At 39.1% G+C, this 27,943-nt stretch overlaps 1 protein-coding gene and 1 pseudogene across 1 annotated transcript in view; one reads left to right on the top strand and one right to left on the bottom strand.

The window, feature by feature from the left end:
- The window catches only part of LOC101112602 (contactin-6), a 328,617-nt gene that overhangs the window by 196,730 nt on the left and 103,944 nt on the right, over positions 1-27,943 (bottom strand).
- Positions 21,539-21,637, top strand: LOC114109481 (U6 spliceosomal RNA; annotated as a pseudogene).

The raw sequence follows: 27,943 nt of genomic DNA on the forward strand, positions 1-27,943 counted from the left end.
TAATGTGATTTGTCAACTTATTGCATTTGGGAAAATGGTAAAGGAGAAAGAAAATATTAAAAATTGCTCAGAGATATATTATTTTTCAAAACAGAGGGAAAAAAGAAAAAAAATAGTTCAGATTTGCAGATGTTGATTTTCTGGCTCCTTGGGGTCATAGGTTTATTTGTCTAATAAATAGTTGGATATAGTCTAATAAATAGATGGGGCTTTCCTAGTAGCTCAATGCAGGAAACCTGGGTTCAATTCTTGGGTCAGGAAGATCCCTTGGAGAAGGAAACAGAAATCCACTCCAGTTATTGCCTGGAAAATCCCATGGACAGAGGAGCCTGGAGGGCTACAGTCCGTGGGGTCACAAAGAGTCAGCCATGACTGATGACTAACACTAACTAACAAACGGATGTGGCTTGGTAGTGAGGGCTGGGGTGCAGAGATAGATTTTTCTTTCTTTCTTTTTTTTTTTTTTTTTTGGCTCACCAGTCTTTAAATTCTAGTTTAAAGAGAATTTTATTCTAGTAATGGTTTTAGAAAGGCAATATTCAATACATTCTGCAGATATATTTGAAGATTGTTTAAAAACTGTAGGTTGTGGTGTTTATTGCAGCATTGTTTACAATAGAAAAGACATCAAAACAACCTAAATATCCATCAATGGATAAATAGATTTAAATATATATATATATATATATTTAAATACTACTACTACTACTACTACTACTAAGTCACTTCAGTCCTGTCCGACTCTGTGCGACCCCATAGACGGCAGCCTACCAGGCTCCCCTGTCCCTGGGACTCTCCAGGCAAGAACACTGGAGTGGGTTGCCATTTCCTTCTCCAATGCATGAAAGTGGAAAGTGAAAGGGAAGTCGCTCAGTCATGTCCAACTCTTCGCGACCCCATGGACTGCAGTATGTATATATATATGGAATGCTTCCCAAGTGACTCATATGGTAAAATTTGCCTGCAATGCAGGATGCACAGGTTCAGTCCCCAAGTTGGAAGATGCCCTGGAGAGGGAATGGCTGCCCACTTCAATATTTTTGTCTCAGAAATCCCATGAACAGAGAAGCTTAGTGGGCTATAGCCCATGGGATTGTAAGAACAGGACACACCTGGGCAACTGAACACATATACATATATGAAATATTTTTCAGTCATAAAGGCGAAGGGAATGCTCTTGTTGGTAACAACATACATGAACCTTGATTGTAAAGAGTCTGCCTGTAATGCAGGAGACCCAGTTTCATCCCTGGGTTGCAAAGATCCCCTGAAGAAGGGAATGGCAACCCTCTCCAGTATTTTGGGGAAGACTTCCCCAGTGACTCAGCAGGTAAAGAATCTGCCTGCAATGAAGGACACACAGCGTTGGGAAGATCCTCTGGAGGAGGAAATGGCAACACTCTCCAGTATTCTTGCCTGGAGAACTTCATGGACAGAGGAGCCTGGTGGGCTTCAATCTATGAAGTCACACAGAGTCAGACACGACTGAGTGACTAAGAAGAGTGGACAGCAGTCATGCTTAATGTTTCCTGCAATGGACATCTGATAGAACAATCCTTATTTGACAGTCTACTCTGAACATAATGGAATCTTTCTGGTTATTTTTTTTTTAAGTTACTCTAACATAATGGCCTAATGGTGTAGACATGGCTTAACATTGGAGACCTGCAGTATTTCAGTCCACTCAGACATCTGTGGTGACATACTAATTTGAAAGTTAAGCATTAAACCTGACTGGAAAGTATATGACATATTGGAAATGGCACACAGATAATAAAGTAAATCATAATAAGAGTGCCTTACCATATATTTCACATTCTGTTGACCTCTTCATTTTAAATCCAAACCAAAATAAATTCTATATCATCTCTTGTTTTGATACGACTAGCACACAGTGATAAAGATCCAACATAAGTAAAGTCAGCCACACTTATTAGCTCTGATTATGTGTTAAATCTTTGTTATGCACTGACATGCAAACATAAATAAATGCACTGCACTCAAAAAGTTTACAAACTAATAAGAGCAGTTTTGTTATATATAAGAGCCAGAGACAAAGTTGAACTATTATTGGAATTATGGCTCAGATGGTAAAGTGTCTGTCTACAGTGCGAGAGACCCGGGTTCAATCCCTGGGTTGGGAAGATCCCCTGGAAAAGGAAATGGCAATCCACTCCAGTATATTGCCTGGAAAATCCCATGGACAGAGGAGCCTGGAAGGCTACAGTCCATGGGGTCGCAAAGAGTCGGACACGACTGAGCGACTTCACTATTCTATCCTTAATTTGACTTAAAAACTAGTTGCAACCTAAAAGTTGAGAGTTATGTTTTAGGACGTCAAGCCTGGGAGACAGCGTCAAGGAAACCCTAGAGAACTGTTCAATGTAGGGAGTGGCTGCAACCTAACTGTGGTTAGGTCATGGATATTTTCTCCTTCTTGAGTCCCCTTGGGCTCACATTGGAGGGCTGGAATCCCTGAGGACCAGGACAGTTTTGTCTACTGATATGGCAGGAACTATTCCCTTTCTCACTTATATAAGCTCTGTCACTTAGATTCCAATATTCCCATTAAAAGAATATAGAAATAGAGGCCTGAGGAACTTAATTAACTTTCTTAATAGCAAGCAGCTAAAGCATGTTGGAATTCGATTTTGAATTTATACAATCTAACTCCAGAACACTTACTCTAAGTTATTATGAGATATACTCCAGGAAGAGACATAAAAGCAATTAACTAATTGCAATAGTACAGGATAAGTGTTTTACCAAAAGCATAAATACAATTTTAAGAAAGTCCAGAGAAGGAATTCCTTCTACCTAGATGTTATGGACAAGTGACAAAAGAGGCAATATTTGAGCTAAATATAGAAGAATGAGAATGTCTTTGAAAGATAAGGAAATAAATAATAAAGAAACTCTGTAAGTATAGCTTGAATAAAGATATGAAAATACTTGTCATTCAAAATATGTAACTGCTCTGGAAAGGAGGAGAGTAATGAAATATATGGATGGAATTGTAGATTTAGAACAGTTTTGAAAGATCTTCAATAATATGACAGAGGTTTGAACCTGATGTGTAAAAGTCAGAAAACATAGGAGTGTTTTCAGTTATAAGCAGAAGCATGACATGCTTAGATGTATAACTTATTGGGGGAAGGTAGGGAAAGAAAAACCAGAGATCAGAAAATTTGTTTATCAAACATTTGAAAAATTGGGCCTTGTCAGTACTAATGAAGAGAATGAGAATAAAATGAGCTATTTTGCAGTGTTTAGAGGCAGTACCAACAGAATGGTATAACTGATTGGATATGAGAGATGAAGAGAACACTGAAGATTACTCTGAGCTAGCTATTGTGGATGAATGCAAAAATACATGTGAGTTGAAGTCATTAACTGTTAAAGGGGTATGGCGAAGAAGAAAGACTAAGGGCAATGAAGATGAAAGATGAGAAAGTAGATACAAGTTTAATTCATTTTTCTTTCATTTATTGAATAAACTTTCATTTAGACACAATTTTTTATGAGCTACTAGCTACATACTCCATGTTTTCTGTAATCATGCAGATGTGAATGGAAATTTGAATGATTAAATAAATGAAGCGTCCATTCACTGCAGAGGATCATTTTACAAGGCAGTCAAAGTGGCTTTAGAGAATAAAATTGTACAAGAAATTTTGCATATATTTAGATTCATGTTTTGGAATTTTAAGGCATTCTTCCTTGACAATTGAGTGATGCCCTTGAGGAGGTGACAGAGGAGGGATCTAGGTCATTGGTCTTGGAAAGGTTTTTTCCCCCGCAATGAAAGGAAGGAAGACAGGGTAAATAGAGACAGAAAATGTACTGATGCAAGTGGGGTTTAATCTGTTAAAATAATCTTCTGAAGTTTTTTCTTACTTTCTTGGGGAGGAGAAAGGAAAATCATTAGCTAAGACAGATGATGGGACAGGAAGTATAGAGGTTTTGAGAAGAGATGATAATATGTAAAATGATCATCAGGAGAATGAAAAAGTGAATAGGCAAGAGTTGTGTTGTGACAGGACAAACCAGGAATATTTGTGAAAGATTTCAAAATGGACATGGAAAGAACACTGGGTGTCCTCACTGAACTTTTTTGGGTTAATGTTGCCTTTTCGTGTCTCTTATTTATTTGATAACAATGTAAGGAAGTGAAAACTATTAAGAATGCAAACGATTTTAACCATTGAAATGCAAATGACTCACATCCAGTGGAATGCTATTTTTTTCCCCCTTTTTTCCCTTATCGATAAAACAGGTTTTTGTTTTGGCCTTTTTTGGAATAGCTTTCTTGAATTATAATTCACACACCATAAGATTTAGCCATGATAAACACATTTGCGTATATTTATGAGTTAATTTGGGGGGCTTCCAGCTGGCACTAATGGTAAAGAACCTGCCTGCTAATGCAGGAGACAAAAGAGATGTGACTTCAGTCCCTGGGTCAGGAAGATCCCCTGAAGGAGGGCATGGCAACCAATACCAGTATTCTTGCCTGAAAAATTCCATGGCCAGAGGATCTTGGCAGGCTACTGTTCATTCCTTGGTTTGTGGACCCTATCTCCAACCTCAAAGCCAACAACATACACTGAATCCTTCTCCTATCAAGTCACTCCAGCTATTCTTCCCTAGTCACATTTCCTTGACTCATGGCTGCCTCCTACTTTTAAGGGTGCTTATGATTACACTGGTCGCATCCAGATAATCTAAGATAATCTCCCTATTAAAATCAGATGATTAGCAATCTTAATTCTAATTTTCTACCTTAATCCCCCGTCACCATGTATCCTAACATATTTACACAATCCAGGAAATAGGGCATGGGCATTTTTGGAGCCATCACACCCATCATATGGGAGGCTAGGAAAGGAGAGTTTTTAATAGAGAACATAGTTAAGATTGTCATCTGTTAGAGAGTAATAATGAAAAATAAGAATGACAACAAAATGTTGATCATCAGAATGTCTCTTGTTTCTTCTTTAGGAGAAATTTCATTTTCAAAGTCAAGATGGATTAAGACATTAAAGGACAAGTTTAAAATAAATTCAGAACTGAGAGAAAACTGTGGCGTTGTATATATCCTACTACAAAGATATCAGATGGCAAAAAGAGAAATAGAGCGCTGAGCAGAGATAACAGCAGGGCCTAGAACTCTTGGTACATGTGTGCTTCAGTTTTGATTATTTATATTTTTAGGATGAAAGGCACAAGTTTATTTGTAGGCTGAGGGGCCAACTGAGAGGCAAACTTAGATTCTATCTTTTGAACTTCTGGGTCTTTGACCCTGTTACTTGCCCAATTTAGAGCATTTCAGCATTAACCTTTGAAAAATAACAGCATGCTGTCAAGTACACAAAGCACCAAAAAGCACATTCCTAAAATGTCCCAGAGTGAAGATGTTAGAAAACCCCTTGAAACACATTATTATCGTGGAGATATTACAGTGGCCTCCTTGGTTGCTCTCTTAGATAAGATTGTGTCTGCATAAATGGCACTGATTCCATTTATAGAACAATAACAAACCAAAAAAGGAATATTTGGAAAAAAAGAAAAATAAATAGCTGAGAGAGGCACTATAAAAATCTGTGAATAGCAGACATAGGACTCCCAATGTATATTATTTGCTGATAACACATAATTTTGGTAACAGTGTCACAACAAAGCATGTCAATCTATCAGTCCTGCTTGTACTTACAACCAGCGTGAATATCTTAATGAAATCAGTGGGTTTGGGGTGAAGTGTCACCCAAGTGGCCTCCTTTGGAAAGTTAAAACAGTACTTCATTCCCATATGTGTCGTCTATGCTTTTCTGCTGTTTCACTTCAAATTCTATCTCTAATTCTAGTCACGTACTTTTTCTGCCCTCTGTGCCATGCAAAAATGCCACCAAATTTGTCAGAAAAGATTTGCCCTTTGTGAAACTAGCCTGATTAAGTTTTATCAGCTCATCTCTCTCTGGATGTTTGGTAACCTCATTCCTTATTACTGTCTTAGAGATCTTGCCTACAGCCAAGGGCAGATCTGTTCATTTATAATTTCCTGATTCTTTTTCTGTTCTTTTCTCACAGATTGGGGTGAGGTATTTGTGTTTTCATTTTGCTTCTTTCTCCCTGTAACTGAAATATTTTTGCTAAGCTTTTCTCATTTTGGTCGAAAATTTACTTAGAAATAGATCTATATTTTTTTTTTCCAATTTATCACAATGAATGTTTCTTATAAATTTAAAATTATTGGTTGATAAAAACCTCTCATGCATTTCCTATACTTTCCAATGTGATCTTTCTTATCATGAAGTGCCCCTGAGAGCAGATGAATATTTATTCTCTTTATTTCTCTCTTGCTACATCGGTTTAAGCTTCATAAACACCATAATTACACTGGAGCAAACTTGAATATGAAATAAGAAAATGAAATAGCATCCCCTGATCTATTAAGCTATATTGTCTTCCTCCCAATATAAAGATTAAATGACAGGGATAGTTTATAGAAATGACAAACATGAGTTCAATTTATTTTTTCAAACTCATAATCAACAAAAGATTTTTTTTTTTTTCATTTATGTGTGGGGAAACTGGCTGATTCCCTATGTGAGAGGAACATTTGACATTTTCTGTTTATTCTTTCAAGGTGCAACAAGTTCTGAAGTTCTGAATTTTACCTCTTTGTTGTTTTTTTTTTTTTCTCCAGTGTTTGAACATAAACAGTTTATCCTGTGATGCTATATTGACTTCATAAACATTTCACAATGATGAGAATGTATTAGGCATTTTCTTCTCCTCTTTTATAGTCATGTTTTCCCCTTTCTTTACGTTATTTACCAACTTGTTTCCGTGTTCTTCAACATAGGTGAAACATTAGCCAAGAGAAATACATCAGATATCTCATTGACAGGGACTGGTATGGGTATGTAGGAAAAATTTTGATTTACTCAGCCTGTATTGTTTAAAGTTTTAATTTTATGCCATTATGTAAATAATAGATGCTCATTATAATGGGGCTTCCCAGGTGACTCAGTGGTAAAAGTCTGCCTGCCAAGGCAGGAGACATAAAAGACACGGGTTGATCCCTGGGTCAAGAAGATCCCTTGGTGGAAGGAATAGCAACCCACTCCAATATTCAGATGGTAAATGAGGGAGACCTGGGTTGGGAAGGTTGATCCCTGGATTGGGAAGATCTTCTGGAGAAGGGATGGCAACCCACTCCAGTATTCTTGCCTGGAGAATCCCATGGACAGAGGAGCCTGGGAGGCTATGGTCCATGGGATCGCCAAGAGTCAGACACGACTAAGGGACTAAGCACAGCACAGCACCAAAATTCTTGCCTGGGAACTCTCATGGGCAGAGAAGCGAGGGGGCTAGAGTCCATCAGGCCCAAAAGAATCGGACACAACTGACTGAACACGCAGGCTCATTTTAGAATATTTGCAAGACTCAAATATGAACCTAATTATGCTTTTGGAAACTATTATTAGGATAGTGGTACCTATAATTCCAGGATGTTTTGCTATACTATGCTTTTAATTTTTAATATCTGCTATTATTCAGTTAAAAATATGACACAAGCATTTCCCCTGCTGTTAATTGAAAGTGAAAGTGACGTCGCTCAGTCATGTCTGACTCTTTGTGACCCCATGGACTGTAGCCTACCAGGCTCCTCCCTCCATGGGATTCAATTTATTATTTTTTTTTTAATGGAAATATACTTGTTGAAAGTTTCATAATAATCCATCATATGACTGGTATATCTAATTGAAAATACATTGTTCTATATTTTGGACTTCAACTATGAAAACTGAAATAAATGCCTTTCTTATATTTATGATTATTTGTATTATGATTATTAACCTAATTTTCTAAAATTTGAATTAATGAATATAAGAGAATTAATGTTTGAATTGTTCTTATAATTATTGTTAGTTTTCATCTAATTTAGCCTTACAAAGTCAGAGAATGCTTTCCAGAACAAATTTTATCCCAAGTAGGATTTGAAGGATGGCTCAGTGAGGTGCATAGCACCAGGGACCTGAGTCATGTTTCCTGTTAGCTGGGAAAAAAAAAAAAAAAATAGCATTCCTTGACCAAATTAGGAAGACTTCCTGTACACACCAACCAGAAAGAGACAGGACATGCGCTCATCCTGTCTAGCCAATCATGTAACACCAGCTACTCCTGTAACTGAGACAAAGAACTGACTGTATATAAACCGCCATATCCCTTTGTTCGGGGTCCCTGTCGGATTCCGCTGTGTCGGATGAGACTCGGACCCTAGCGCGCTAGAAATAAACTCCCTTCCTGCCTTTTTGCATTACTGTGGAAGACTTGCTTTCTCTCGGTTGGTTCGGAGATATGGGCTCGGTGCATAACAATGACAATGATGATATTTTTGAAAATTTACTTACTGTTACATTTATTAACTTTGGCATTTATTATCTTATTTACTTCTTAACACAACTCTGAAGAAAATGCAGATTCTCCTCCAGTTTACACAGGGTAGAATTATGACACTAATCAGTCTAACATCAGAAGCCATGATGAGTATGAGAGTTAGGGATGGGGAGATTATTTAAAAAGAAGAAAGTAAGTAAGTAAGTAAGTAAATGCGAATGACCTGAGTTGTGAGAAATCAAGAATTTGAGAACTCATATAATTCTTGTTAAGGAAAGAGCTGACAAGAAATGAGGCTAGAGAGATAGATATCCATAGTGACATCAAGAGGGCCCCTTTAGCCACTTTAAAGGAGGCTTTGGGGAGCCATAACATAATTTAAGTTCGTGATCACACTTTCAGTTTGAAAAACATGTCCAAATTCTCCATGCAAATGTGCCAGAAAGCAGTAGCTGCCATGCTTGTATTTAAGAAGCTTAACAGAGAGTCCAGATTTGAAGTGCTCTCTTGATAAAAATGTCAACAGGAAAAAAAGGCATAACCTAAAAGCTGAGTTATGTTTTATTTGGCAGATTGTCTGAGGACTACTCTGAAAAAGTAAGGGAAGAGCCAGGGTATACAGAGGTTTTGCAACAAAGACCAAGTGGTCGAAGCATCAACAAATTACTGTTAATTAAAGAAAACCAGAAATCTCAAGTTAAGGAATTTAGTACTGTTTTTCCTGCATGGGGACATGCAGGAGTCTGGGCTCATTGAAATCACTCCTTTGATATGCAGCCTAACTACCTAGGGCTAGTATCCTGTTCTTTCCCATCCTGAGTCCCCTCAGGATACACCATGGTGGGTAGCTGCAGTGCCTGAGGGCTTGGAAATGGGTAGCCAGTTGTCTCCAAGTGTTCCCTCAGGGCTCACCATGGGAGTGGCTGTAGTGGCTTGATGGCTACAGCATCCTTTGTTTACTGATATGGTAGGCAAGGTATTTATTTCAATTACAAGAAGGAACTAGACTTAGGGCAAATTGTTCCTTATTCGCCTATCAGACCTCAAACAGTCCAGATGTCTGACTTCTGACGCCATGATTTTAGCTGTCTCTTTTGCTGCTTTTGTGGTATTTTGTCTGACCAGTGACCAAACAAGGGTCACATATACTATTAGACCCAGTTCACATAGTAATGCCAGAATGCTCTTCCACAAAGGGCTGGATTAAAAATATGTGTTTCATTTTTTTCTAGACAAAGAAGTGAAAACAAAATCCTATTCTAAAACTTTATCCATAAAACATAGAAATCTTAACTTTCTATGCTGATTCTAAAGCTAAGCAGAGAGACTAACTGACTTTTAGCAAACATTGCTATTGTTGCTATTGCATAATGGTTATTACCTATTTTATCTTTTCTTTTATTTGTTTCTTCTAGAGGTAGCATGGGAGAAGCTGACTGTTTTATAAACTTTTCACAAACACTGATAGGTGAAGGGCTTTTGTTGACAAGAGCACAAGTGACAACAAAAAACTAATGGAGAACTCACTTTTTCTTTTTCTTTTTTTAAAATTTAACAAATGTTTATTTTCCAGTCATCTGACCACATGCTCAGAATCTGGTTTTTGAAAATTTGGTTAGCAAAGATACACCACAATCTTCTAGATGTCTTCTGTTCAATATCGAATGCACTAACCAAATGTGGCTACTTAAATTCACTACAATTAAACATTCAGTTCCTCAATCACACTAGAGAACTCACTTTTGAGTCATAATTTAGCTCTTAATCACAATGCTTGGGGCTGCTCTGGTGGCTCAGTGGTAAAGAATCCACCTACCAGTGTAGGAGATGCAGGTGACATGGGTTCCATCCCTGGGTTTAGAAGATCCCCACTAAATAGCAACCCACTCCAGTATTCTTGCCTAGGAAATCCCATGGGAAAAGGAGCCTGGCAGGTAACAGGCCATGGGGTTACAAAGAGTCAGACATGACTGAGTGACTGAACATGCACACAATGCTTAGCAATGTTTTTCTCTACTCCACTTGTACAATTTATCACCTCCTCACCACTAAAAAATGGAACCAAATCAAATGGGCAGAAGAGATAAGAAGGGTTTTTTTGAACTATATTTAATAGCATTTTCCACATTTTGTAAATGGCCATTTTGGAATACCATCTACATGCTTCATAAGTAAGTAAGGTCACTCAGTCGTGTCCGACTCTTTGCAACCCCATGGACTGTAGCCTACCAGGCTCCTCCCTCCATGGGATTCTCCAGGCAAGAGTACTGGAGTCATTGCCAATAACTGAGAGGTTCAAACCAACAAATTTATTCTCTCACAGTTCAAAAGCCTTAAAATCTAAAATGAAGGTGTCATTAGGATTCATTCATTCTGGGGAATCTAGGTTTCCAGAAATGATCCTATGGCTTCATCTTAGCTTCAAGTGTTTGTTAGCCATCCTTGGTGTTCCTTGGCATCACTTCAGTTTCTCTGTCCCTCTTCACCTCACCACCTTCTAAGAGGACTTCAGTCTGGATTTAGAGCCCAATCAAAATCTGTTATGAGTTTATCTCAATATCCTTAATTACATTTTCAAAAACCCTATTGCCAAATATAATCCCATTCTCAGTTAGTAGGTGGGCATAAACATTGTGAAGGACATTGTTCAACCCACAACCCTTTGCTCAGCATATTTTTGCAATGTTTCTTTTATTAGAACTATTCCAAATTTCTCAGACACTTCTTCACTAAAATAACAATAGTTCCTTAAGAGGCAAGAAGCAATCTAATACTCAATGTTTTCCAAGCTTAGTTGAAGGTAATTTTTTAAAGAGCATCTCAAGAAATAAGAATTTTTTCATAGACAGTTTTTTCTCTTTTGGAAAATGTTTGGGAAGACAAGCCTCAAATACTTCATAGAAAAAAGCTTATTCCTTTCTCTTCCTTTCAGTTTCTCCTGTATTCTGGTGTAAATTTTAGTATATATAGACTACGCATCTCAAGAAGCCTAGTAGAAATAACAAAATTTGCCCGTTTTTGTCTTGTCTCTGATTTTCTGCAATCCCTGTAGAAGTGAAATAATCGCTTTTCAATATGAGTTAATTGTTTCTTTGCATGAGTAGGCAGGATGGGATGATTTCCTAGAATAATGGTAACTAATATATAATCAGCAGGGTTTCCCTGGTGGATGAGGGGTAAAGAATCCGCCTGCCAATGCAGGAGATGTGGGTTCAATCCCTGGGCCAGGACGATCACCTGGAAAAGGAAATGGCAACCCGCCCCAATATTCTTGCCTGAGAAATCCCATGGACAGAGGAGCCTGGTAGGCTACAGTCCAAGCAGTCATGAAGAGTCAGACAAAACTTAGCTACTAAACAATAACAAACATATAATCAGCATGCATTGCAGAATAGGGCACTGTATGAAATATTTTTAATACATTTTAATCCTTATAACAACCCTGTAGATATTGATATTATGTCCATCTGACGGATAAGAAGGATGATGTTCAAGGGACTTTGACTTGCCTGTGATCACACAGTTGATAAAATAAGGAGCACACAATCTCTGTCACTCTATGTTCTTCCTTTCCATATAAGCACACATTTCTCCATGTTATTATGTTGTGTATATGTGCTGGAGGAAGTACAGTATACATTTGACTTGCATCACTAAGTGCTGTAGGTCCTGTTTTTTATTTATTTACTTATTTAACTTTATAAGCCCCTTTTAAGTTTCATTAAATACATGTGATTGATTTGGAGATAAAAATGTCCACTTAGGCATAACCTTTTGCAACAATTTGGCTTCAACAATTCAAATAACAGCACCTCTTGCAAATCACAGATGCTGATTAGCAAGGTTTCAGGGCTGTGCTTGGAATTGCTGGCACTTCTATTACTATTACAACCAGAAAATAGATGAGGTAAAAGATAAAATGGTCTAATTAACCAGGAGCTGCTTCAGTATCCTCAGTGAGCAGCCACAGAGCAATCAGAAACAGAATCCTTGCCTTTTGGTTGGTCCAGAGATGATGCTTAGATGTATATCAAGAACAATGGCACCAGAATACCTAAATAGCCAATTATGTCTATAACCTGAAAGAATGAGTTGAGAGATTCTCTCAGGCAAATATTGGCAGTCAAGAGGGAATTGTCTGAATAAACTCTTGTCTCAGAGAAAACATTCTTGTATCTCGAGAGTTTTAGAGAGTCTGACAGATACAGAAATGCCAACAAAATTAATAGTAAAGTTTATAATTTGAATATTCTTGTTTTCTCATAACTGTCCTATGGATTTCTTTGCAGTCAGGGATAGGTTATTGATAGACATATAGAAACTGTCCTGGGTTGGACAGAATGTTTCATGTATGTCCTTTATTTTGGTTATTTGTATTTACCTTTGAATACTCAGAACTTCCAGCAGCACATATAATTATTGCTAGATACTTATTTGGTGAAATAAGTAAATGGACAACACAAATAGGAATTGAATATTATAATTAATTGATTTCCTATAAACCCATTGCTGAACCCTTTATTAAGTTAAAAGGATTGAATCTCTTTTTGTTTTAATTGTATGTTTTTTAAACGAATGGGTACTGAGGGCTTGGTCCCGGACCAAGGGCTTTGCACGTTGTTGCTGTTTAGTTGCTAAATCATGTCTGATTCTTTTGCCACGCAAGGACAGCAGCTTGTCAATCTCCTTTGTCTGTGGGATTTCCTATGTAAGAATACTGGAGTGGACTGCCATTTCCTTCTCCAGGAGATCTTTCCAATCCAGAAATTGAACCCATGTGTCCTGTATAGGCAGGCAAATTCTTTAGCACTGAGCCGCCAGGGAAGCCCAAGGCCTTTGCATACATGATGAGAGTTTATCCTCATCATGCTTTTAGGGGAAGCACACTGACTGAAACTGCCCACCCTGGCCAAGCACCATGGTAACCATTTGCATGAGTTGTTTTACAACAGAAAGTCCTGATAAGGAACACCAGGAACTAATAAGCCACCATCAACAGGTTGAGTTCAGGAAAAGTAAAAAAGTGACACCACGTGTCCAACCACCTCTCAGAATCTTTCTGGATGCATCCATCTTGGCTGAATAAGGCATGGACTTGTTCACCAGGAAGGACTCTGAGTCCGAATGATTGTTTAAAGACAATCTGGAAACTAATCCCATCACCATAAAACCCAAGACTTCAAACCATGTGGCAGAGCAGTTCTCCTGAGTTCCCATACCCTACTGCTCTCCACTTGGGCTCCCCTTCCCAATAGAATCTCTTGCTTTGTCGGCACATGTGTCTCCTCGGACAGTTCATTTCCGAGTGTTAGACAAGAGCGCACTTTCAGGCCCTGGAAGGGGTCCCCCTTTCTGCAACAATACCTTTGCTCATTCAACAAAAATATTTATTGTGTGCTTCCTCTGGCCAGTCACTTTTGCAGGCATAGCATATAGCAGAAAACAAAACAAATAAACAAAACCCTTTCTTCTCTGGGGTTTGAAAAGAAGAAAGCAGTATTACTAGTTGCCTGGAGTCAGAAGTAGTCTACTTCCAGGGTAAACTCAGGTACTTAATTGCAGTGCCCCTATTTCTAATAAAAGCCTCTACACCAACCACTATACTAAGGATTTTCAGCACCAAATTCCTGTGGTGATCACTACACTAAACAAAGAAAGAAGATACATGTTCTCTGGATGATTGTTCAGGCTGAGCAAACCCCAAATGCTGTTAAGCCATGCCTATCTCTTAAAATAATTCTTTCTCATTGAATTACCAAGGTTAAGGGAGATAATTCCATAAGCGCAAGCACATTAATTTGGAGTTTTTCATCAACAATAATGAGAACAGGCAATAAGAATGAGCCTAACCTTTTATTCTGTATTTTTGTTTTATGACAAAGAGAGGACTTTTTCAAGCTGGGAGGAAAAAAGAAATACTTGCTGCTGAGTTTTGTGTGAGCTTTTAATGCTGCTCATTAAAAAAATAATAATAATAAAACTTTGCTGAAATAGTGGGTATAGGTCCTTGGGCGGAATATAGGACATTAAAGTGATAAATCCCCAAGCAACATGGAAATATGATTACACTAAAGATGAGATTATTAAGATCCAATATACAGTGACTGAGATCAACCAGCTTATGGTATAGCTCCAGAGGTTGTCTATAAATATGTACCTGAAAAGATCGGGGAATATCTAGGTTACTCAAGGGGTAAAGCAACAAGAGGAAAGTAGGTTGGTTCTAACCAAAGCTATGAGTTTTAATCTGGTAAATGTTACTATGAAAAACTAAAAATCCTCTTAAAAACATACAAGACCGAGGAAAGAAAAGCAAACGAAAAAAAACAATGTGGAAGTTTTTGTTTGTTAGTTTGTTTTAAATTTCACCCTCTCTAACATCATCGTGGGTCTGGAGGGCGCCTCAGAAGCCCAGGGGTGGCGGGCGTGGTAGGGATTTGGGGGGGTTGCAGGTGGGAGGTGGGGGTGGGCATGGGCTTGCTGAAGTGCCGGCTCCTCCAGCCCCAGGGAGAAGCTACCATTCTTTCTCTACTGCCCTGGGCCGACCATGCTAGGAGGAGGTCTAGTGGGCGCTTGGCATCAGCACCGGGGGCCCAGCCTCCAGCAGCCGCGTAGCCACACTGCACATGCTCAGAGTGCCCCTCCAGTCTGAAAGTGTTTTTAAAATACTCTTTAGGTAGGAGAGATTCTAGTATGTCCACTAAAAGAATAAAATATTAATGGTTACATGCATTTAATGGATATACCAACTAGTATTGTGTTGCTGCTGTTGTTTAGTCACTAAGCCATGTCCGACTCTTTGTGACCCTCATGGACTGCAGCAAACCAGGCTCTCCCGTCCTTCACTATCCCCATAGTTTGCTCAAATTCATGTTCATTGACCCTGTGATGCTATTCAACCTTTCCCAGCATTAGGGTCTTTTCCAATGAGCTGGCTCTTTGCATCAGGTGGCCAAAGTATTGTCAGCAAACTGATGTCTCAGCTTTTAATACACAGTCTACATTTGTCATAGCTTTTCTTCCAAGGAGCAAGAGTCATTTAATTTCGTGGATGCAGTCACCATCCACAGTGATTTTGGAGCCCACGAATATAAAGCCTGTCACTGTTTCCATTGCTTCCCCATTTGTGCTGATACGCTCAGTCGTGGCTGACTCTTTGCCACCCCATGGACTGTAGCCTGCCACTTTCCTCTGTCCTTTGGAATTTTCCAGGCAAGAATACTGGAGTGGGTTGCCATTTCCTTCTCCAGGGTGTTTCCCCATTTATTTGTCATGAAATGATGGGACTGGATCATCTTTGCTCTTTGAACGTTGAGTTTTAAGTCAGCTGTTTCACTTTCCTTTCACCTTCATCAAGAGGCTTCTTAGTTTCACTTTGCTTTCTGCCATAGGGTTGTGACATCTGCATATCTGAGGTTATTGGTATTTCTCCCAGCAATCTTGATTCCAGCTTGCGCTTCATCCAGCCTGGCATTTCTTATGATGTAGTCTGCATATAAGTTAAATAAGCAGGATAACAATATACAACCTTGATGTACTCCTTTCCCAATTTTAAACCAGTGCATTGGTCCATGTCCAGTTCTAACTGTTGCTTCTGAATTTGCATACAGATTTCTTAGAAGGCAGGTAAGGTGGTCTGGTATTCTAATCTCTTTAACAATTTTCGAGTTTGTTGTGATCCACACAGTCAAAGCCAATGAAGCAGAAGTGGCTATTTTTCTGAACTTCTCTTGCATTTTCTATGATCCAATGGATGTTGGCAATTTGATCTCTGGTTCATCTGTCTTTTCTAAATCCAGCTTGTACACCTGGAATTTCTTCATTCATATACTGCTAAAGTCTAGCTTGAAGGATTTTGAGCATGACCTTGCTAGCATATGAAATAAGCGCAATTGTATGGTAAATTGAACATTCTTTGGCATTGCCATTCTTTGGGACTGGAATCAAAACTGACCTTTTCCAGTCCTGTGGCCACTGCTCAGTTTTTCCAAATTTGCTGGCATATTGAGTGCAGCACTTTCACAGCATCATCTTTTAGGATTTGAAGTAGCTCAATTGGAATTCCATCACCTCCACTAGCTTTATTTGTAGCTATGCTTCCTAAGGCCCACTTGACTTAGCATTCCAGGATGTCTGGCTCTAGGTGAGTGATCACACCATCGTGGTTATCTGGGTCATGAAGACCTTTTTTGTATAGTTCTGTGAAGTCTCGCCACCTCATCATAATATCTTCTGCTTCTGTTAGGTCCATACAATTTCTGTCCTTTATTGTACTCATTTTTGCATGAAATATTCCCTTGGTATCTCTAATTTTCTTGAAGAGATCTCTAGTCTTTCCCATTCAATATTTTTTCCTCTATTTCTTTGCACTGATCACTGAGGAAGGCTTTCTTATCTCTCCTTGATAGTCTTTAGAACTCTACATTCAAATGGATGTATCTTTTCTTTGCTCCTTTGCCTTTCATGTCTTTTCTTTTCTCAGCTATTTGTAAGGCCTCCTCAGACAGCCATTTTGACTTTTTGCATTTCATTTTCTTGGGAATGGTCTTGATCCCTGTCTCCTGTACAATGTCATGAACCTCCATCCATAGTTCTTTAGGCACTCTGTCTATCAGATCGAATCTTTTGAATCTATTTGTCACTTTCATTGTATAATCATAAGGGGTTTGATTTAGGTCATGCTTGAATGGTCTAGTGGTTTTCCCTGTTGTTGCTGCTGCTGCTGCTAAGTCGCTTCAGTCATGTCTGACTCTGTGAGAGCCCAAATATGGCAGCCTACCAGGCTCCCCTGTCCCTGGCATTCTCCAGGCAAGAACACTGGAGTGGGTTGCCATTTCCTTCTCCAAAGTATGAAAGTGAAAAGTGAAAGTGATGCCACTCAGTAGTGTCCAAATTTTAGTGGCTCCATGGACTGCAGCCTATCAGGCTCCTCCGTCCATGGGATTTTCCAGGCAAGAGTACTGTATTGGGTTTCCAGTGGTTTCCCCTACTTTCTTCAATTTAAATCTGAATTTGGCAATAAGGAGTTCATGATTTGAGCCTTAGTCAGTTCCCAGTCTTGTTTTTGCTGACTGTTTAGAGCTTCTCCATCTTTGGCTGCAAAGAATATAATTAATCTGATTTTGGAATTGACCATCTGGTGATGTCCATGTGTAGAGTCTTCTCTTGTGTTTTTGGAAGAGGATGTTTGCTATGACCAGTGCGTTCTCTTGGCAAAACCCTGTTAACCATTGACTTGCTTCATTTTGTACTCTAAGGCCAAATTTGCCTGTTACTCCAAATATCTCTTGACTTCCTACTTTTGCATTCCAGTCCCCTATAATGAAAAGGACATCTTTTGGGGGTGTTAGTTCTAGAAGGTCTTTTAGTCTTCACAGAACCGCTCAACTTCAGCTTCTTCAGCATTTCTGGTCAGGGTATAGACTTGGTATATACCGTGATAGTGAATGGTTTGCCTTGGAAATGAACAGAGATTATTCTGTGGTTTTTGAGGTTGCATTCAAGTACTGCATTTCAGACTCTTTTGTTGACTATGATGGCTACTCCATTTCTTCTAAGGTAGGGAACATTTCATGCAAAGATGGGCTCGATAAAGGGCAGAAATGGTCTGGACCTAACAGAAGCAGAAGATATTAAGAAGAGATGGCAAGAATACACAGAAGAACTGTACAAAAAATATCTTCATGACCCAGATAATCATGATGGTGTGATCAGTCACCTAGAGCCAGACATCCTGGAATGTGAAGTCAAATGGGCCTTGGAAAGCATCACTACGAACAAAGCTAGTGGAGGTGATGAAATCCCAGTTGAGCTATTTCAAATCGTGAAAGATGATGCTGTGAAAGTGTTGCACTCAATATACCAGCAAATTTGGAAAACTCAGCAGTGGCCACAGGACTGGAAGAGGTCAGTTTTCATTCCAATCCCAAAGAAAGGCAATGCCAAAGAATGCTCAAACTACTGCAAAATTGCACTCATCTCACATGCTAGTAAAGTAATGCTCAAAATTCTCCAAGCCAGGCTTCAGCAATACGTGAACCGTGAACTTCCTGATGTTCAAGCTGGTTTTAGAAAAGGCAGAGGAACCAGAGATCAAATGGGCAACATCTGCTGGATCATGGAAAAAGCAAGAGAGTTCCAGAAAAACATCTATTTCTGCTTTATTGACTATGCCAAAGCCTTTGACTGTGTGCATCACAAGAAACTGTGGAAAATTCTGAAAGAGATGGGAATACCAGACCACCTAACCTGCCTCTTGAGAAATCTGTATGCAGGTCAGGAAGCAAGAGTTAGAACTGGACATGGAACAACAGACTGGATCCCAATAGGAAAAGGAGTACGTCAAGGCTGTATATTGTCACCCTGCTTATTTAACTTATATGCAGAGTACATCATGAGAAACGCTGGACTGGAAGAAACACAAGCTGGAATCAAGATTGCTGGGAGAAATATCAGTAACCTCAGATATGCAGATGACACCACCCTTATGGCAGAAAGTGAAGAAGAACTAAAAAGCCTCTTGATGAAAGTGAAAGAGGAGAGTGAAAAAGTTGGCCTAAAGCTCAACATTCAGAAAACGAAGATCATGGCATCTGGTCCCATCACTTCATGGGAAATAGATGGGGAAACACTGGAAACAGTGTCAGACTTTATTCTTTTGGGCTCCAAAATCACCACAGATGGTGATTGCAGCCGTGAAATTAAAAGTCTCTTACTTGTTGGAAGAAAAGTTATGACCAACCTAGATAGTATATTCAAAAGCAGAGACATTACTTTGCTGACTAAGGTCCGTCTAGTCAAGGCTATGGTTTTTCCAGTGGTCATGTATGGATGTAAGAGTTGGACTGTGAAGAAAGCTGAGCGCCTAAGTACTGATGCTTTTGAACTGTGGTGTTGGAGAAGACTCTTGAGAGTCCCTGGGACTGCAAGGAGATCCAACCAGTCCATTCTGAAGGAGATCAGCCCTGGGATTTCTTTGGAAGGAATGATGCTAAAGCTGAAACTCCAGTACTTTGGCCACCTCATGTGAAGAGCTGACTCATTGGAAAAGACTCTGATGCTGGGAGGGATTGGGGGCAGGAGGAGAAGGGGGCGACCCAGGATGAGATGGCTGGATGGCATCTCTGACTCGATGGACGTGAGTCTGAGTGAACTCCGGGAGTTGGTGATGGACAGGGAGGCCTGGAGTGGTGCGATTCATGGCATCACAAAGAGTCAGACACGACTGAGCTATTGAATTGAAGTGAACTGATTCTTGCCCACAGTAGTAGATATAATAGTCATCTGAGTTAAAGTCACCCATTCCAGTCCATTTTAGTTCGCTGATTCCTAATATTTTGATTTCACTCTTGTCATCTCCTGTTTGACCACTTCCAAATGCCTTGATTAATGGACCTAACATTCCAGGTTCCTATGCAATATTGTTCTTTACAGCATCAGACTTTGCTTCCATCACCAGTCAGATCCACAACTGGGTATTGTTTTTGCTTTGGCTTTATCTCTTCATTCTTCTGGAGTCAGTTCTCCACTGATCTCCAGTAGCATATTGGGCACCTACTAACTTAGGGATTTCATCTTTCAGTGTCCTATTTTTTTGTCTTTTCATACTGTTCATGGGGTTCTCAAGGCAAGAATACTGAAGTGGTTTGCCATTCCCTTCTCTGTATATTCATAAGGGATCTGATATAGGTCATACTTGAATGGCCTACTGGTTTTCCCTACTTTCTTCAATTTATGTCTGAATTTTGCAATAAGGTATTTGCGATCTGAGCCACAGTCAGCTTCAGGTCTTGTTTCATCTGACTGTATAGAGCTTCTCCATCTTTGCCTGCAAAGAATATAATTAATCTTATTTCAATATTGACCATCTGGTGATGTCCATTTGTAGGGTTGTCTCTTGTGTTGTTGGAAGAGGGTGTTTGCTAAGAGCAGTGCCTTGTCTTGGCAAAGCTTTGTTAGATTCCTAACTACTAGACTGCCAAGGAATTCTGCTGAGGGTGATATTGGGACAGTCTGAATTTGCAGTTAGTATTAGAAGTGAGGATGATCTTGGCAACTCCTGAACTTTGCAAAGAAAGAAAGAAAGTGAAGTCTATCAATCATGTCTGACTCTTTGCTACCCCATGGACTGTAGCCTACCAGGTTGCTCCCTCCATGGGATTTTTCCAGGGAAGAATACTGGAATGAGTTGCCATTTCCTTGTCCAGGAGGTCAGGAAGACCTTTGCCTGGCTCAAGACCCAGGCGTTGAACGGGTCTTCTGCATTGTAGGCAGACACTTTACTGTCTGAGCCACCAGAAAACTTTGCAAACATGTTATTTATTTCTCAAAGCAAACTCATGAGGTATAAAGATCACAGAGCTGAGAATAGAACATAAGCAAAATATTGTGTGACATAAATGATTACAGTAGTTTCTTAGATCTGTTTCCCAAGGCAAAAGAAATACTAGCAAAATAAACAACTGGGACTAAGTCAAACTTAAAAACTTTTGAACAGCAAAGAAAATGGTAAACAAAACAAAAGACAACCTACGAATTGGGAAAATACATTAGCAAATGATGTTACCAAGAAGGGCTTAATTTTTAAAAGTGCAAATAGCTCATCACATAATGCAATTTAAAAAAAAAAAAAAAAACAACTTAACATAGGCAGAAGACCTAAACAGACATTTCTCCAAAGAAGACATACAAATGGTTAACAGGCACATGAAAGATGATCAACATTGCTATTTATTAGAGAAATGCAAAATAAAATTACAATGAGATACCACCTCACACTGATCAGAATGGCTATCATTAAAAAATTTACAAACTGTAAATGCTGGAGAGTGTGTGGAGGAAAAAGAACCCTCCTACACTATTGATGGAAATGTAAATTAGTGCAGCCATGGTGTTTGGGGACCATCATTTTTCTAAAAGATTGCATATCCTATCCCTCTAAAATATTTGTAATGTTATAAAGACATCTTATGGAGATTTAAATCTTGAAGTGTCCTGGAGGTTCTATATTCACTGAGAGTTTGTTATCTTAAATTGACTCAAGAGAATTTCTGGATTAATTGTTCTTTCTCCTTTTTATAATTTTCCCTGGATCTGAGAGAATGAGGGAAAAAATCAGAAATGCAATGGGTCACACTCACTTTGGCAAATGAAGTAAAGTTGTCCTGATACAGAGAAGATTACCATAGAGCCTGTATAAGGGTAACACAGTTGTTTTGAGACAATCCATTTTTTTCTTCCCTTGTTAATTTAAAAAAGACATGAGAAAATACTTGGGATAATGGAAGTGTTTTATATCTTGTTTTGAGTTGTGGTTTTTATGGTGATTACAAATATTAAAACTCATTACTGAGCACTAGATCACTGTATTTTATTGAACATTAAATATACTTTAATCTTTAGAATGAGTGCTGTGAGAAACGCAAATAATGATTTAAACCTGGGGTTTGCAGGGTTGACTGCTTCATATATAACGAAGGTTTAACAAATGGAGCGTTAACCTTAAGCTTATTGTACTTTATGTAACAGATGAAACTCTGTTGAAAAATCATGTATTTATTAATTGAAAAGTTCAGGAGAAAATGAAGGTCCAGAGACAAAACTGACTTTACAAATATTGCAACTGGAAGAAGGGCAGCGCTAAAGGAAGAAGTATCCAAGAACATGCATGGATTGCTTAACATGTACCAGATACCGTATTGTCATTTCAATTATGTTATTTCATTGATTGGCTATACCAACCCTATGAAGAACCCACTGCTAAAAATCTATTTTTACCTTGTTGAGAAATGTAAGTATTGATAGATTATGTGACCTACCCAAGGTAACAAGGCTAAAAATGGTAAAGTTAAATCTTGAGGCTCTATGTCTGATGTCAAAGTCTGTATTCTTGACAACCAAGGCTTATTACTTCCATTCAGTCATTGTTTAGATTAAGTTAGGCTAGTTTAATTATGCATGATGAGTCACTAAATGGCAACTTGAGTCCCATTGACCACTCTACTTCTAATATATAAAAATTAGTTGTAACAACAACATAGCCAAACCTGAATAATCTTTTTAATTTGGTTAAATGGCAAAATTTTAATGGCTCAATATGGCCAGCAGGTGGCAATGGTATTCCATTAAGTCAAATGAGCAACTTCAGGGAAATTAATGTGCATATCACTTCATGTCAAATAGATGGGGAAATATGAAAACAGTGACTAATTTTATTTTCTTAGGCTCCAAAATCATTGCAGATGGTAAAGGGAGCCACAAAATTAAAAGACACTTGCTCCTTGGAAGAAAAACTATGACCAACCTAGACAGTATATTAAAAAGCAGAGACATCACTTTGCTGACAAAGGTCCAAATAAAGTCAAAGTTATGGCTTTTCCAGTAGTCATGTATGGATGTGAGAGTTGGACCATAAAGAAGCCTGAGTGCTGAAGAACTGATGCTTTTAAACTGTGGTGCTGGAAACTCTTGAGAGCCTCTTGGACAGCAAGAAGATCAAACCAGTCAATCCTAAAGGAAATCAACCCTGAATATTCATTGGAAGGGTTGATGCAGAAGCTCCAATACTTTGGCCATCAGATGTGAAGAGGTGACTCATTGGAAATGACCTCTTTTCTGGGAAAGATTGAGGGCAAGAGAAGAGGGCGACAGGGGATGAGATAGTTGGATGGTATCACCAACTCAGTGGACATCAGAAGTTTGAGCAAACTCAGGAAGATAGTGAAGGACAGGAAATCCTGGTGTGCTGCAGGTCATGGGGGTTGTAAAGAGTTGAACACCAGTTAGTGACTAAACAACAATGTATATAAAAAATACAAGGCTGCAGAAAAAAAGAAGAGGAGAAGTTTTCTGTGATCTCGACCCTAGATATTGATGCACTTGACCCATTAAGGATACACAATTTTTGAGCTGTTGGCATATGTAGGCTAGTTTAATTGCATTCTGCATAAGGTAAGCAAAAGAAGAAATAATGAACACACTGAAGAGACAGTGGTTCTAAGCTCTCTAAATGAGGGTATAGAACGAAAAATAAATATTATTTGAGGGAATCTTTGAAGCTTCTTTTACAGTTGTTGTGTTTTTGGCGTGCGCATGTGTTTATTTGCATATATATGTATATGTGCACATTTACGTATGTCGTTGCTGTCGTGTTGTTAGTGTCGCTCATGAAACCCAACAACATGTGTGAGTTGGTGACAAAAGGAATGTTTTTGGATTTAAGCCAAATCTTTCTACCTCTGGAAGAGTAAAGCATATTCTGAAACTAGTATGCAACAAACAAGGAACATTTGACTACACCATTGCAAATGCTGTATTTTATGATCCAGTTTCCTAAAACCAACATGATGGACAAAGCAAAGATTCCTGGACCAAGATATTTAAGGTTTTGAAAGACAGAAGTAGTTTTCCAGGAGGACAAGGTAAATATGAATATTTTAGGAAGGGACACTAGCAACTAAAACAGGTGTAGAAAAGTGAAAAAACACAGTGTCTTTGTGAAGTATAAACCCTTCGGCAAAGTGAGAATTTGTAATACCTTAAAAGAAAGAATCAGAGAAAGTCTTTTGGTCATGCAAGGAATTTGGATGCTATTCTAAAAGGAACTTTCAGATGAGTTTGCCCATTATGGAAATATGAGACTTCTGAAAAAAGGTAGAGGAGGCCTGATCTGAAAGTATCAAAAGGAGGTGGTAGATTGAAGAATTATTTGGGACACAGACTTTATACTACTACAGAAAACTCCAATAAACTGGAATTCAAAGCGGTGCTCTGTTTATCTGCTGTTGTGATTAAAATATGAATTCTGAAAGACAGTGGTTTTCCAAAAAATCAGGATTTAGTGTTAACTTCCTTTCTTCACACTGAGAATGTATAATATCAAAAACCATGTCCTGAAATGGTTGAAAATGATGAAGTGAAGGTAATACATATTTTTAAAAATAATAAAAGGAAGATAAGAAAAGTGATGGGTAATGACTTTTGGGCTTGTATAATGTGTTCCTACCACCTGTGTCATGAGCTGCATTGGGCAGACTGACCCTAGAGTCTGAGTGGTTGGGCAGGAAAAGGGAGTTCCTAGGTAGTGAATTTAGCACAAAAGGTAACTGACAATATATGGCTGGAGATGGCATATGGCTGGTCTAGAGCATATATTATATATCTTTGTTGTTGTTGCTGTTAAGTCACTAAGCCAATTCCAACTATCTGCGACCCCATGAACTGCAGCATGTCAGGCTTCTCTGTCCTTCACTATCTCCCTGAGCTTGCTCAAACTCACGTCCACTGAGTGAGTGATGCCATCCAATCATTTCATTCTCTGTTGTCCCGTTCTCCTCCTGCCTTCAGTCTTCCCCAGCATCAGGGTCTTTTCCAATGAGTCAGCTCTTTGCATCATGTGGCCAAAATATTAGAGCTTCAGTTTCAGCATCAGTTCATCCAATGAATATTCAGGGTTGATTTCCTTTAGGATTGTCTTGTTTGATCTCCTTGCAGTCCAAGGGACCCTCAAGAGTCTTCTCCAGTGCCACAGTTCAAAAGCATTCATTTTGGGGGGCCCAGCCTTATTTATGGACCAAATCTCACATCTGTATCTGACTACTGGAAAAATCATAGTTTTGACTATATGGACCGTCGCTAAGAGTCGGACATGACTGAACGACTTCACTTTCACTTTTCACTTTCATGCATTGGAGAAGGAAATGGCAACCCACTCCAGTGTTCTTGCCTGGAGAATCCCAGGGACAGGGGAGCCTCAAGGGCTGCCATCTATGGGGTCGCACAGAGTCGGATACGACTGAAGCGACTTAGCAGCAGCAGCAGCAGGCCAAGTGATGTCTCTGCTTTTTAATACACTGTCTATGTTTGTCATAGCTTTTCATCCAAGGAACAGGCATCTTTTAATTTTGTGGCTGCAGTCACTGTCCCCTTTGATTTTGGAGCCAAAGGGAATGAAATCTGACACTGTTTCCACATTTCCCCATCTTACATATAGTTTATGCCATCTCTCCCTCAAGCAGCACCCTCTGAGGAATCTTCCTTATGCCATTCTTAGATTTTGCTATAGCTTAGATTTTGCTCTACTAGAGCTATAATCAGGAAGTTCCTAAGTCCCTAAAGATTGTTTAAACATTTCTCTGGAATGCTTCTATGTTGTAAATAGCCACTCTGCCTTTGTTCACACTGTGATCTAGTTCATCACCTGTCAAACAACTCACCAGTGCATGTTCCTTAAAGCCTGTTTGCCCTCCAAGGATAGGGTGTCCCTTGTGGCTCAGCTGTTAAAGAATTTGCCTGCAATGTGAGAGACCTGGGTTCTATCCTTGGGTTGGGAAGATCCCCTGGATAAGGGAAATACTACCCACTCCAGGATTCTGGCCTAGAGAGTTTATTGACTGTATAGTCTATGGGGTCACAAAGAGGTAGACATGACTTAGCAACTTCCACTTTTCACAAGGATAGGAAGAATAAGGTAGTCTCAAAGGAAGAGAAGAGATACTGTGATAATGTGAGAAGAGACACTGTGATAAAGATGAGTCTGAGTTTGTATCATATTTTTACCACTGATTGTGTGACATGTAATAAACTGTTTTAATAGAAGCTCTGTTTGTTTACCTGTAAAGTAATGGGTAGGCTTCCCAGGTGGTGCAGTGGTAAACAACCCACCTGCAATGCAGGGGACACAAGAAATGTGATTCAATCCCTGAGTTGAGAAGATCCCCTGGAGGAGGAAATGGCAACCCTGTCCAGTATTCTTGAAGGGAGATTCCCATGAACAGAGGAGCCTGGTGGGCTACAGTCCATGGGGTTGCAAAGAGACAGATATGACTGAGTACGTGTGTGGAAATTGATGGAGGGTCAGTCTACAGCAAAATGGCCATCTTTGTTTTCTGTTGGTTTGCAGACATTATCATTGAACCACAGAATTCTTTCCCAATGAGTTCAGACATAGACTCAAAAGACTTACTGCAGTTGTTGCTAATAGTAGGTACCTGCAGCTAAATGATTGGAGTTAACATAGAGGAGAGCAATGTACCAACATTTCCTGGCTTTCGAAACATGAAATCATATATCCAATCCTCATGCAAATACTAAGTGCCAGGATGTACAAATAAGCATGGCAGGCACTTCCAAGGATGCAGAAATTAACTGGACAAGTCCTGACCTCAAAGAACGTAGAGGTTAACAGATATGATCTTGCTAGATGATGCTTATATATACATTTATACTAAAAAACAGAGAAGGCAATGGCACCCCACTCGAGTACTCTTGCCTGGAAAATCCCATGGATGGAGGAGCCTGGTAGGCTGCAGTCCATGGGGTCACACAGAATCGGACATGACTGAAGCAACTTAGCAGCAGCAGCAGCATACTAAACAAGGTAGACAGTGATAACCTTAGTGAGGGATGTTGAGACAAGATTGTGCATGTGTGTGTGTGTGTGTGTGTGTGTGTGTGTGTGTGTGTATCTTAGGGGAGAGGGAGGAAAGAGTTTATAGGAAACTGTGATTCAGATACAGTTTGTTTCTTATGACAAAAATCATATAGGTGAGGTACAAGGCTGTTCTGAAATCATCGGCGGTCGCAATAGATTCTGGTGTACTATATCAACTTTAGCTACACCTGCTTCTGTGGCATTTAGCCTGTGCTGAGTCTTGTCTTTTTCAGCAAATGTGTTTTCAGCCTCTTTCTACTCACCTGTGAACATCTACATGTGAAAAGTGATGGTCCTGCCAGATCTATGATACTATAAATGATTTAACTTATACTTTGGCCACCTGATGCGAAGAGCTGACTCATTGGAAAAGACCCTGATGCTGGGAAAGATTGAGGACAGGAGGAGAAGGGGACAATAGAGGATGAAATGGTTGGATGGCATTATCGACTCGATGGACATGGGTTTGGGTGGACTCCGGGAGTTGGTAATGGACAGGGAGGCTTGGCGTGCTGCGGTTCATGGGGTCACAAAGAGTCAGAGACAACTGACAGACTGAATTGAACTGAACTGAACTGAAGACTATTCTAGACAGATCAGCAATCACATGTACAGAAAAACAAACAAGCAAACAAACAAAAAACAACCTTGTCCTAAGCACCAGGGAATTAGGTCATTAAAGGAAAACTGAATTTGAAGATTTTAAATAGAAAAACAGTGGCAACAATTTCCCATCATATTTCTCAGTGGAGGCTTGCAAGTCCATTGTTCTTTAAGAGAGAATTGAATGTTCCCTTTTTCTATATTTAAATTGAGAATTTTTTCACTATATTTTGGGAAATTATTTATCTTGATCATTGACAGAATTCATTTTTCAGATTTATAATGTGCAGTTATTTGTCATATTTTTATTTTGGGGGGTTTTTGAAATAAGCATTTAAAAAATTTTAAGTACTTTTTAAACAAAAATCTAGGTCTCAGAGACTACAGAAAAACCAAATGGAAAATGGAGTGGGAATTCTGTGTATCTAGAACTGGCATATAGGTGTGTATGTAAACACATTATGCTTTCTATAAAAATCAAATGAAAATTGTGCCCACGGAGAAGGA

This window comes from Ovis aries, chromosome 19 (assembly GCF_016772045.2).
Source record: "Ovis aries strain OAR_USU_Benz2616 breed Rambouillet chromosome 19, ARS-UI_Ramb_v3.0, whole genome shotgun sequence".
Lineage (NCBI taxonomy): Eukaryota > Metazoa > Chordata > Mammalia > Artiodactyla > Bovidae > Ovis > Ovis aries.